The following is a 12,087-nucleotide window of genomic DNA, read 5'->3' on the forward strand; positions in this document are numbered from 1 at the left end:
TCACAGATGCTCAAACCAAAAGCTAGATACCATTGTTCCAGACATCACCCAGCTGTCTCATCACAAAAGGCAGAAAGGACAGGGAGCACATGCTATCTCTGTACTTGCCACAAGGGATCAGTGGAGCTGATGCTATCTATCTCCGCTGTGAAAAGAACGGGGAAGGCCTGGAAAGAGAAGGAAGGTATGAAGGGAGGAATGTGATATTAAAATTAGCAGCTCCTAAAGATCAGACAAGCCCTTGGGAGCAAAATTACTTCTCCGCTCCCTCCCCAGAGCAGAGGAGAGCATTATGTGCCCCACACCTTTCTGTGGAGCAGATGGCTCCCCGCAGTCCTCATGGACATCAGCCAGGAGGTGTGGGAAAGCTCCAGGGCTCCTCCCTGGCCTGGCTGCAGCTGATGGAGTTTGGCATCTCCGACCTACTTGAAATGCTGCCCAGTTTTCATTTAGTTGTTTATGTAGCTTTGCATTACTATCCAAGGTAAAAAGAGGAGGACTTTCAAAATGTACTCTGGTATGAAATTTTCTGCTAGCAGACCGAACCCTTAGATTTTGGATGCTTTTTGTTTTGTTGTTGTTTTGTTTTAGAAGGAGCAGACCCTCAGGGTCTCCTAAATCCATCTACGGTAGCTGTCAGATCTCAGGTCTTTCAGGGATCCCTGAGAACATCACAGCAAGGAAGCTGATGCCCTCCAGGGCAGGGTGCGTGTGGTGAGGCATCCCTGAAAGTGTGGGACTGAGGGCACTTGGTGTCCTCACATTTTTCCCACATAGGCAACCTAAAAACATGGCCATTCCCCCAAGTCCAATGGTAGAAAAAAAACACCACTGTGATTCTTGTGGGTTGTCTGTGATGGTATTTTCCCAGAACCTGTACCAAATATCAGCCTGAAATTCATCCTGCAAAATGTCCTTGTCTTAATTCTTTGAGGCTTTTGTGCTGATGAAAGTATTTCTTATACCACCATTCTTTATTTTCTCATTTCTTTCTCACAGAAGTGAGAGCTGCAGCCATCCAGTCATGCCAGCAACCAGGGGAGCAACAACCTGGATCTGAAGTCCCTGTCCCTTCTTGTAAAACATCAAAGCTGCCTTTTATTTCCCCCCCAAACTCCTTCCTGAGGAACCTCTTAAGTTTGTAAACCTCCTGGTTTTTTTTAACACAATCACTTGAATTCTTATCATAATTCTTCATCTATGGCTAAGAACAGTGTAAATACCTAGAGTGAAATCTCAGCTCTTCCGGGAACAGTTAGTCCTTTTTTGTTTGTGGTATTTTGTGTTGTAGATAGCAAAGCTGTCAGAAGAGGCTTTGCACAGCAGTGCATACAAACAAGCCATCACTTTGTTAACCGAGGTCCATCAGAATCTTCTTTACTGCTGCAGCATTCCCTGGCTGGGCATGGATGTGCCCTTGCAAGGTGCACTGGCAGGCTCCAGGGCAGCAATCATGTTGGAAGCTGAGTGGTGCTGTGAATTAGTGAGAAGCACAGACTGCCAAGGGATTACTCTTCCAGTTTACTCTTGTCTTGCTTTCTTTCCCAGTGGTCCAGCTTGGACCAGCTTCTAGCTGGATCCTGGCCTCTTGGGAAAGGAAGGGGGCTGAGAGCTGTGATTTGCTACAAATCAAGGACTGGGAGGAGGTAGAGGGGGACGGGAGCAATCTGAGAGAGGTTCTTCAGGTAGTGTAAAGCCACATTGCTATCTAGAGAGAATGCTGAGCACCAAAGAGTAGGACCAATGGAGAACTAGCTATTTCCTCACATTGCTCCTTCTGGCACAGCGTCAGACAATTCTTGAAGCCAGGTCAGATGGGTTGTTTCACACTGGCCTTTTATATTTTCGGGAGCTTGAGAAGTTACTGGAGTTTGAAGCCGTGCACTGAAACATCAAAGCTTCTTAGGCCTGTTGCAGGCAGTGTAACAAAGCTGTTTGTATTCAGGAGGAATTGCGAGTGTGTGTTAATCCCCAACACTCACAGGGATCTCGCTAGGTGAGATCTGCTCTCCTTCCAAAGGTTTCCTTTCAGTTTTCTTTTCAAACCGCAATCAAAACTCTCCTGTATTTTGAGATTTAAAACATCCAGTGGTTCAGTGATTTCATATAAAGGGCCTCTGTGTGGGGTATTACACACACGTTTAAATACTTGGGGCTGGATGCCCCTTCCTGAGCTGAAGCTTGTGGGAGGAGGCTGTGGGGTTTCACTCTGGCCTCTCTGCAGGAGGAACAAAGTGGTGCTGGGGCTTCTGACTGTGCGGGGGCTTACTGGGCTGCTGGTGAGGCTGCTCAAGTGGGGAGAGCCAGTTGGACTGGGGCAGGTGTTTGTATTGCTGCAGCTCTGTGGCTGTGCAGGGAGCTGGTCTCAGCTTTGCACTTCTGGAAGTAGCCACCGTCTGCCAGCAGCTCATTGGGCTGCAGTGCATCTGGTGCTTTCTGGGCTTAATATCTGGTGCTGGAGGTGAATCTAGGGAATGTAGTTGTTCCATTGGTCTTCCAATATTCTGTAACTCACTTTGAGGGAGGAATAAAAATAAGGAAAGCATAGCTTCCTGCTTGCCTGATAGCTGTATGCAGGGTGAGGTTCCCCATGTCCTTGTCACACTGCTCTCTGCCTTCACTCTCCTCTGGGCATCTCACTTTCTATTTGTGTTTGTGTGTGTTAGAGATAGTACGGTCTTGCTGGGCTGGGGCCAGAATCATGCTCCCCTTCCAGCTCCTCCAAGCAGCTGTCAGAAAATTGTTTCAGAGCTTGGCAGTGCCAGAGGAAGCCAAGCTCAGCATCTGAAATAATCAAAGTATCCTGATAAATAGATATTTTTCTGTCCTCTTGAATTGCACTCATGTAGGAGTTAGTTTACATGGTAGAAGTTGTGCATGTAACCCTTGAATTCTAAATGATGTTGGAAATGGCCATGTATTTATTAATTTGGAACCATGTAGGTACCATGATTTTCATGGAAATTGTTGAGACTGGCTGGTTTCTTTGAAACCTGCTGTAAGATCCGTTACTAAGATCATCCTCTTCTGCAACTGCTACAGGCTCAAATTGAAGAAGGAGCCTAAGTAACGGTAATTAGTGCTAGTGTCAACTGGGATCTGCTTTGTTGTCATTTCTGCAAGAATTAAGGAGTAACTCATACTGAGTGAAGTTATACTTGACCGAGAATCTGTTTCATCCCAACCCCTTTAGGGTATTTTCTCTGCAGTAATTAAGTCTTTGTTAGACAAGAGAATCAAGTTTGGCTCAGCGCTGATTTCTGCACAGAAGTTTAATCAGGCAGCCCTTAGCCACAGTGTGCACTCATAGGATCTTACTGCTACTTGACACTACTGGTGGTGGTACCAAGGCTGTCCACCCAGCAGTCAGATGACTTCCACACACAGTTAGTTTGCATACAAAGAGTCCAAGGTCCCTACAGTGAACCTGGAGACATCTTCTATTGGGTTGGCTGGGCTGTAATAGGGCTGGGTTAATGCAACTCTAGGGAGAGCATAAATTCATTGGAAATATCTCACTGAAGATCATGGTGTGGTTTGACATCATGTGTATGTCCCACCTGTGGGACAGTTTGCCATAGTTAGGAAAATGAAGTCTGGTCTCTATTCCTTCTTCTGTCATTGGCTTCCTGTGCTGTTTTTCATCTATTATCAAAGGCTGAGTTCCCTAAAAGGCAATTTGCTCAGGCCTGAGCTGTTGGCCTCCCTGGCTTTTGTTTATCCCAGTATAAGACAGGACCTCCTAGACCTGGTGTTATTCATCTGTACCCACAGTAGAGTGTTTGAGGCTATGACACTAGCTTTCTGATTTTATAAAGGGCCAAGCACAGAGGACTTCTAATTGTAACAGAAGAACCTAGAACCTGACATTAATGGCAGAGTAAATGCAACTTGGAAGCTGGGAGTTGCCTTCTCGGTGGTTCTTTTCCTGAATTATTCCTATTATTCTGACTAGGAAGAAGTCATGAATATATATCCTGTACATCTTCAAACATAGATTTTATTTATTTATTTATTTATTTTTGCCTAAATGCACATTTAGTTAAAAGTTTTGATGGGGTTAAGCCAAAACCCTGGCATGTTCTTCTGGTGAATGTGATGTAAACATTTCCCTAATAATCTCAAAGATAGAAAATCTGAACTTCAGAGCAGGTAAACTTCCCCAAAAATATTGTAGTCAATGAATTTCTACCTTATAAGGTCCTTCTCACACTCCTTTCCTGTGTACCTTTTCCCTTTTGAAGTGGAAACCGTATTCATTTTCAAAGTAGATATGTGTGGTCAGCAATGATGAAAATGAAGGTAACTGTCAAAAATATTGCCAGAAGGGATTTCTCCGCTTTAATTTCTGCTTACATTATTAAGACAAGTAAATTATCTTTTCATGGAATGATTCCTTTTTTTTCTGGAAGCGCTGCTGATAAATGATGTAATATTCAAGGCCCTTCTCTGCAGCTGTTAGAGGCCCCAAATTTCTATTCTCTACACTACAATAGATATAGATGCCAAGTAAAATCTTACCCTGGCTTTCATGATTAAATGTGATGGTACTGCAGAGGGAAGTAAGGAATCAACAAATATTATTCTGAAAGTAATAGTTTGAGCTGCCCCACACCCCAGTATTTTTGGGGCCAGTTGCTGTTACTTCTGGAAAGAAGTCATTGTTTGGAGCCTCCTTGTTTGTCTCTCTTTTTTCTATCTATTTGGATTAGCAATCCTTGAGGGAAAGCTGATTCACAAACTCACAACGTTTTAGACCTAGGATGCTGTTATGGCTGCTGAAAAATTAATAGATGTGGGATCACATAATAGCTCTCACTTACATGGAGAGAGAATCCACCCATCTCTGGCTGCATTGTTGTTTCACAGTGACTTCTGGTTAGATCTGCAGAAGGCTTTTAGTAGGCAGAAGTACTGATTTGAAACGTTATATTGATACGTACAATGAGTTTGGGTTTTACTCTGAAGATCTGCTCACATGGGAGAAAAACTATGAAGTTATTCAGAACTTAGCTAGAAATTTCCCAAGTACTCATTTATCCAAACTCCAGTTTTTCGTAAGAAAAATATCTTATATTTTCTTACATTATGTGAATGTAAGAAGGGGAGAAAGGAGCTGTTGTGATCAGCTTTTCTGAAAACACCCAAATCCTCACCCATATTGTTCAAGATTCCACTCAAAAAAACCTGCTGCATGAGTTCAAACAGAAGCAAGCACTGGACTTCTCTGTGGCACAAAAGAACCAACTTGTTACCATTAACATAGTTCAATTACTGTGCCTTGGGATGCAGTGTACCTGAAATATGTGGCCTTGCATGAAATACAACCAGGTTGAATTAAACAGCTGCTTCTCAGGTAGCAGCTGCTCCAAGGATAAAACAAGAGAAGCTAAGTGTGTGTGTGTGATTCATTGCATTGAGGGAGCCTGACTTTTGGGTTTGGATGCAGCCAGCCTAACTTCCTGGTGCGACAGTGCTTCCCAGGAAAACTTTGCATGTTGTAGGTGGAGGTGTTGACTTCAGCGCATGAAGTCAAGTGATGTTTAGCAACAGGCTTTGATGAGAGCAGGACCGCTTCTGTCAGATCCTCAAGGCATTACCTAACCATCTGCTTTCTAAATTCCTGGGAACTGCCCAGCAGAGGACTAATGGAGCCAGCCAGAAACATGCTCACACCAAAATGAGTTTTGCTGAACACCTGGAGCCAACACCTCAGCTGCTGAATGTGGGCAGCAATGACACTAAGCTATTTTATAGCAGCTGAAGATTTGGCCCAGGAATGCTATTATATTTCTATTTAGAGCGGTGCTAGCAATTTATAGGAGTTTGTTATTAGCAATGGGCCAAATATTTCAGCGGAAATTATGGAGTAATAACAACCACAGAAACTAAATTAGTTGTTTTTAAGTTATAAGAGCATAAAGTAATAGCATTTGACACCACTAGCCACCATTCTTTTTTGCGCTACTTAAAACTTGAGATGCACTTTGCCAAACCAATTGTTTCCAAATTCTGTCAAAAATATTGTCCTTGGGCAGAAAGCTTGGATGCTAGATTTCAACCTAGAATGATTTTTATGGCTGAATGACAGAAACCTTGAAAAGGGGATTTATAATGAATACAACCTTAACTACTGTGAACAGTGCTGCAATTCTCATTAGCTGAGCTTTTTTTCCCCTTTTTTCTCAGAATTTCAGAGGGTGGGGCTGACTATAGGAAGTAGTTGACTGGCGTGTACTCTTCTGTCATGGCAGGAAAGGAACTCAGCAGCTTCGCTTCCTCTTTCATCTTTGGACATCTGTGTAGGTTCAAAGATTGTTGTGGGTCTGAAGCAATAGAGTTTCAGAACGTTATTTGATGCTGTGGCCACAAGTGTGGGCAGGCTGTGTGACTGTGGCATATGAGCCGAATGTTGACTCTTGTCCTTTTATTAAATGAGGTTTATTCATTAGGGGCTGGCAGAAAGGCTTTGGATTTGAAAACAAGCCTCACCAAAGAGGGAGGAAAGACCTGAAAGCACAGAGGGTCTCCAGGTTCATATTCTGCTCAGCTTTGCTTCTATACTCCACATTTTTCACGTTATATACTCTTTGTAAAAGTTAAACACCAGGTGTACAGGGTTGGAAGTGGGAATGGAGAGCCAGCTGGAGGATTTCTTTCTGTTTATTTGGACTTTTGCTTCCCATGAGTAGTGAGCGCAGTTGCAGAGCTCTCACAAGAGGCTGTGTGGATGCATCTTTAAGGCATTTCCTTGGTATGGCACGACATTCAATGCAAAAAAATAAAGCCTTTAAAAACAGTTTGTTATAGAAACATGAGGCTTTATGGCTCCGTGTAGCCCTGAAGCAGGATTGTGACCTTCCTTTGAGATGTTCCCAATGTAAATAGCACTGTAGTTATTCAGCTTCTCAACCCTCTAGTTGGGACCTCAGCCGTGGTGGCAAAAACCAGACGGAAACTGCAAGCCCACAAGTAAGAAATGAGTTATATTGTCCACTGGGTCTCCCCAGAACTGTCTCCTGGGATGAGAGGATGGCACATGTGGTGAGTAATGTCATAATCATCACAGAGCAGAAAACAAATCCAAGCAAAAGGTCTTAGAAGTCTTTCATCTCTACTTTCCCAAGCCACAAATGGTGAAATCCTCATATGGCTTGCTCAGATTGCTTTTGAAAGATGAGAACTTCCATACTCAATGGGAGAGGCAGAAAGGGTCTGAAATTGCTCTGTTAATGAAGAAACCATTAATAATAACTTCTTCTGCTAAAAGCTGTTCTCATGGTACCTTCTCTTGCTGCCTTTGGTAGGAAGGGAGAAAGTTCAGTGATCACAGAAAATCTCTCCCATCTGACTATAAACATTTTTCAGATTCTTACAAGACAAGAGAGGGTTTCCCCAGAATGAGTGGCCCAGCTCACAGTTTCATAGTGCATGCATGTACTCTGCATTCAGTGCTTTAAAAGGTTTTTTATCTGCCTGCTGGCAAGCTGCCTTTCAGGAACCAGCTTTTTTCTGAATTGCTTTGTTGCTGTTATTAAATAGAAAACAACTTTTTGGTGTTTAACTTAGGAACAAGTAAATGAACTTCAAAATACTTAAGTGTTACCTGGAATGGGAAGAGGTAAATCATTCAAAGTGAAGACTCCAAGTTGAGTGCACTGAGGTGTCATCACCCAGCCCTTGGTACATAAATATGTTAGAGGCATTGAAGTAATAAGAGACTTGAGCTGGGATGTATTTCAGCAGCTCACTGTAGGTTGTGCATACTCTGCTGCCATCTGGCTAGCATCAAGCCCTTCCATCGTACCTTGGCAGTACAACAAGGAAGATTTCCTTGCGTCTGTTCTGTGGGTAGCTGGGCTATCACTTCATGCAGTTATATACAAACACATACTTGTAAATCTTGCTTCTGTGACACAGTGCAGTGGCTCTTGCTGCAATATATTTGATTCAAAATCTGTGATTTTATTTTTTTCCTCACCTGGGAATGGTCCTTTAACACATTTGTGAACCCTCTCAGTCTTGAGCAATTTTCTGTCTTCAGGGTTTGACCTGGCATTTTGAAGTTTGTGCGTGTGACTTCCCTTTGACTGTTAATATGGACAGCTTAAGAGAAAGCACTTGCTAGTGTAAAGGTGTCAGTACATGCATTTTGCCTTTGGACCTCCTTTTCCATCTGCCCTGTGCTTGTGTAATCCAAAGAAGCTGCACCAAGCCTATGCAGGGCAAGGGGAAGCGAGTAAACACAGTCATGTTTATTTGCTATCCTCTTACTATCAGATGCAAAGAAAAACTTCAAAGTGATACATAGCTAAGTTAGGTGATACACCAACAATAATTAAAACGCCCCTGCAGGAAGTCATGTCATTGAAAAAACAACTGCTTCAGAAAGCAATAACATTTTTCTGCCAAAGGCATCTGAAACTACTGTATCTGAGCCTTGATTCAAAATAATAATAATTATAAAAATAAAAATTGGTGCTTGCTTCAATCCAGCCCTGCTCAGGACAATTGAATTCAATTCTGAGACTGTGCTGCCTACAATGGTGCGGAATTAAAGCTTTCTCTGTGCGGAGCAGGCTCGAGGAGGAAAGGAGGAGGAGGAGGCCATCACCATGGGAGAGCCTTGTGGGGGGGCAAAGCAGAGCCTTTGCAGCTGCTGCAGTCAGCATTTTTATTGAATCAGATGTTACCTGCCTTCTGCCTCCCAGTTTTCTGCCCTGTATGAAGGAAATCAGGATGCAGTACTACTGAGAAGTTCATGGGCAGTGAAGGGGTTGTGTGGCCCCTATCTTGGCTACCTGAGCATAAAGGGCAGTAACAGCAAGGTGCTGTTAAGACACTTCTGAGTGTTTGCAATGTGAATCAGTGATGTTCAGGTGGAAAACACAGATGGTTGCTTGTCATGAAACACCACAATGATGATGGGTTGCACAAAGACAAAGGCAATAGTCATCTCCACACATTCTTCTGCACTATCACTATGTCTGTTTCAGTTGTACCGGCTTGCTCACATCCTCATCCAAAAGCAAGACTCAAAGCCCAGCAAGCCAACAAAAAAAATGGCAGCAAGGCTCTGGATCACACTGCGCTGCATGTGTCATCATAGCTACAAGAGGTGTTCTTTTCATAACTGTTGATTTTTGTTCTGTTATTAAAAATGGTCTGTGTCATTTGCTTTATGACCCATATAGCTGTAGTCCTCTGTAGATGCCATAGATGTAAGCGCTCTTTTTGTTTTCTTATTTATAATTGTCAGGATTGGAAAGATTAAATGTTTCTGAATGAGTGTTATACTGAGTTTGGAAGTCCTTAAGGTCAAGCTGCAGTCCTTATCTAAAAAGTAGCAATTGTAAAGGGAAGCAAACTGTAGAGATCTACCTGTAAGAAAAAAAAAAAAGGAAAAGCAATTGCTGCTTTTAAGCTTTAAAGCATAGATACTTAAAAAATTTTTAAAAAAATTTTAAAAAATTGAATGCATGTCACTTTGAAGAGAGGAGTTATTCAGAGCTTGAGGAATAGAGCCCCAACAATGAAGTTAAGTTACAGAAAAAAACCATGTTTTATCAATCAACTGCTACTTTTAAGTTTGACAGCTTTTGTAAGCAGGAAAATGTCAATTACATAAGATATTTGAACCTGTGGAAATAACCCATGGAAACACAAAATGTCTGTTCACACATCAAAATGATCCAGACATGAAGGAAGTTAAAAACCAGAATGCACTAAGGAATTATCTGACGGAAAAATGGAAACTTTGTTATGAATTTTCAAGAAATATTGGCTAATTAATTTCTTTGGTGAGTTTATAAGGTTATTTAGGATTGGAGAAAATGAGGTAACTTCCCTATTTTTCCTGATGTGTAACAGCTATGGAAACACTTTGAAATGAGTGTCCCATCATTACGAATTCATTTGGTTATCCTTTTAATAACAGCGATTGTACTCAGGCGCTTTATATGAATGTTACATCCCATCTCTTTCAGGTGCTGCTTGGTCACTTCATTGAGCATCAGCTGGGTCTTATTAAATAGCCATTAAGGAAGGAAGAACTAACTAACTAGTAACAGAATTGAATGGGGGAAAAAAAAAAAATCTAAAAAAACACATAGTCTCGGAGCTGGAAAATTATTTCTTATGGAGTAGAGACTTTTCTATTTAAGCTAACAAAAATACTGAAATTTACTGGTGTCATGTATTGCTGGATGCAAAAAAAAACAACCTGTCAGGATCCTAGTTTGACAAAGCCCATTCAATTCCGTTGAGTCAATGTTCATTTTCTACACTAAGACTGCCTTTGTGGGATGTAAACAAGACAAGAACTCGGTAACATGTTTTATTAGATGCAACTGATGGAGCTGGAAAAAGTAGACAAACTTCCAGGCTTATGATCTACTCTTCAGATCTGAAGAAGTGTGTGATTTAATATAACACGTTTTGGAAAGTGTGTTAGAGCAAACTAACAACATCTAGTAGAGCCAAAGTAGACTGACCATGTGCAGATCGAATAACTAGCAAGTTTGCTGTGAATTCAAATGCCACTTTACATTGCCTTTAATTTATGTGTCAAGATGAACAAATTCGGACGACTATATATCTGCAAGGAAAGCCTGTGCAGAGTTTTGATGCTGTTTTACTGCTCTAATGAAAATTATCCATCTCCTGTGAAACCTTTAGGCATATGAATGCCAAATTAGTGCCTGAAACTATATAGTCAAACAAACACATTTCCAGCAATGAGGAATACAGCTTGTAGCTTATTAACATCTCTGGGAAACATTTCTTTTTTCCATGGAAAATTTAACATTGTCACTAAAGACTAAACATTTTTAGTCTAACCTGGAAAGTTTTCAGTGTGAGGCTGAAACAAGGAAGTTTTTCAGCCAAAATCTTCCTTCTGTTGTAGAATTTTTTTGTTTGTTTGCTTTCTGTGAAAAGTCTCAATTAGCTTCCACAGATGTTTTCTGCCTGAAGAGCAAATCCGGTAGAAATATTTAATAGCCTAGATAAAGTTTATGTTAGGTGGAAAATAAGTTCTACAAGTTGAGGAGCCTCATCTTGCAACTGGCCCAGGTATAAGTCATCCAGAAGACGGCGTTTCTGCCTTTTGCCACAGATTTCTCTCTTGCCAAGGGAATAATGATGCAAAGCCAAAATCTTTTGCAAACGCACTCCACATCAGTGCTGCGCAAGTTACTGAACATAAAGCAATTTTGATTCCAGCCCTGTGCTTTGATTTGTTCTACCCAGAATGGGCGGCCATGGGGTTACTCAAGAAGTAGCTCAGAAACAGTGTAGGAGCCTACAGGATAGCTTATAGCAGTGAAGCACTGACAGCCCTTTTGTTATCTCCTAATGTAGAAAAAAAAAAAAAAAACAAAAAAAAACTTTGTTCTCACCCTCTGTAACCAGGGTGAATGAGATGTGCCCATTTGCTCTATTGAAATGGTGCAGCTCTGCTGAGCACAAGGGAGGATAGCCACAGGTGTGTTTTGGCAGAGGGAAGGACCCAGGGTTATGTGCCTGCTGAGGTGCTCAGTTGAGTGAGCAAAGAGTTCTCTGTGAAGCAAACCCTAAGAGCTCAGCAGATCTCAACTTTGTTAATGAGGTTTTCAGAACTCTGTCACTATGAACGACCCTCAGTAATTGCTCTTGCTCATGACCACACTAACTAGCCCTCACTCAGTCAGCCAGGTGAATGTGCTGTGAGGCTCTTGCTACCTAGAGGAGAGCCTTTATATGGTTATGGAACACCGTCTCTGATAGTCATCTTAAAAGCAAATTCCCATCAAGCTGCCTGACATCATTGGATATGATTACTGACACCTGTTTAGTAAATAATAAAATTACATCAGATCTTTTCAGCACCAGGTTGTTAAAAGAGCCTAGTACAGATGTAACCTCCAGTATGAATAGGAGAATTCATTAGGCATTAAGGTCTTTAAACTCATCAGGGCTAAACAGCACTTTACCTCACACCATAACTGTTAGCAAGTGATTTAGTGACAAGGGATTGATGAGGTACATTTCCCTGGAGGGCACGGTAAATAAATTTTTTCGTCCTGAAGCATTTTTGCAGAAATGTTT

General features: G+C 41.8%; 1 protein-coding gene across 2 annotated transcripts in view; it reads left to right on the forward strand.

Annotated features, from left to right (window-relative positions):
* LOC107310980 (uncharacterized) overlaps positions 1-12,087 on the forward strand; it is a 334,005-nt gene that overhangs the window by 246,621 nt on the left and 75,297 nt on the right. The gene's annotated exons all lie outside the window — the stretch shown is intronic.

Source organism: Coturnix japonica, chromosome 3 (genome assembly GCF_054131305.1).
Source record: "Coturnix japonica strain WE chromosome 3, WE-NBRP24, whole genome shotgun sequence".
Taxonomy (NCBI): Eukaryota; Metazoa; Chordata; class Aves; order Galliformes; family Phasianidae; genus Coturnix; species Coturnix japonica.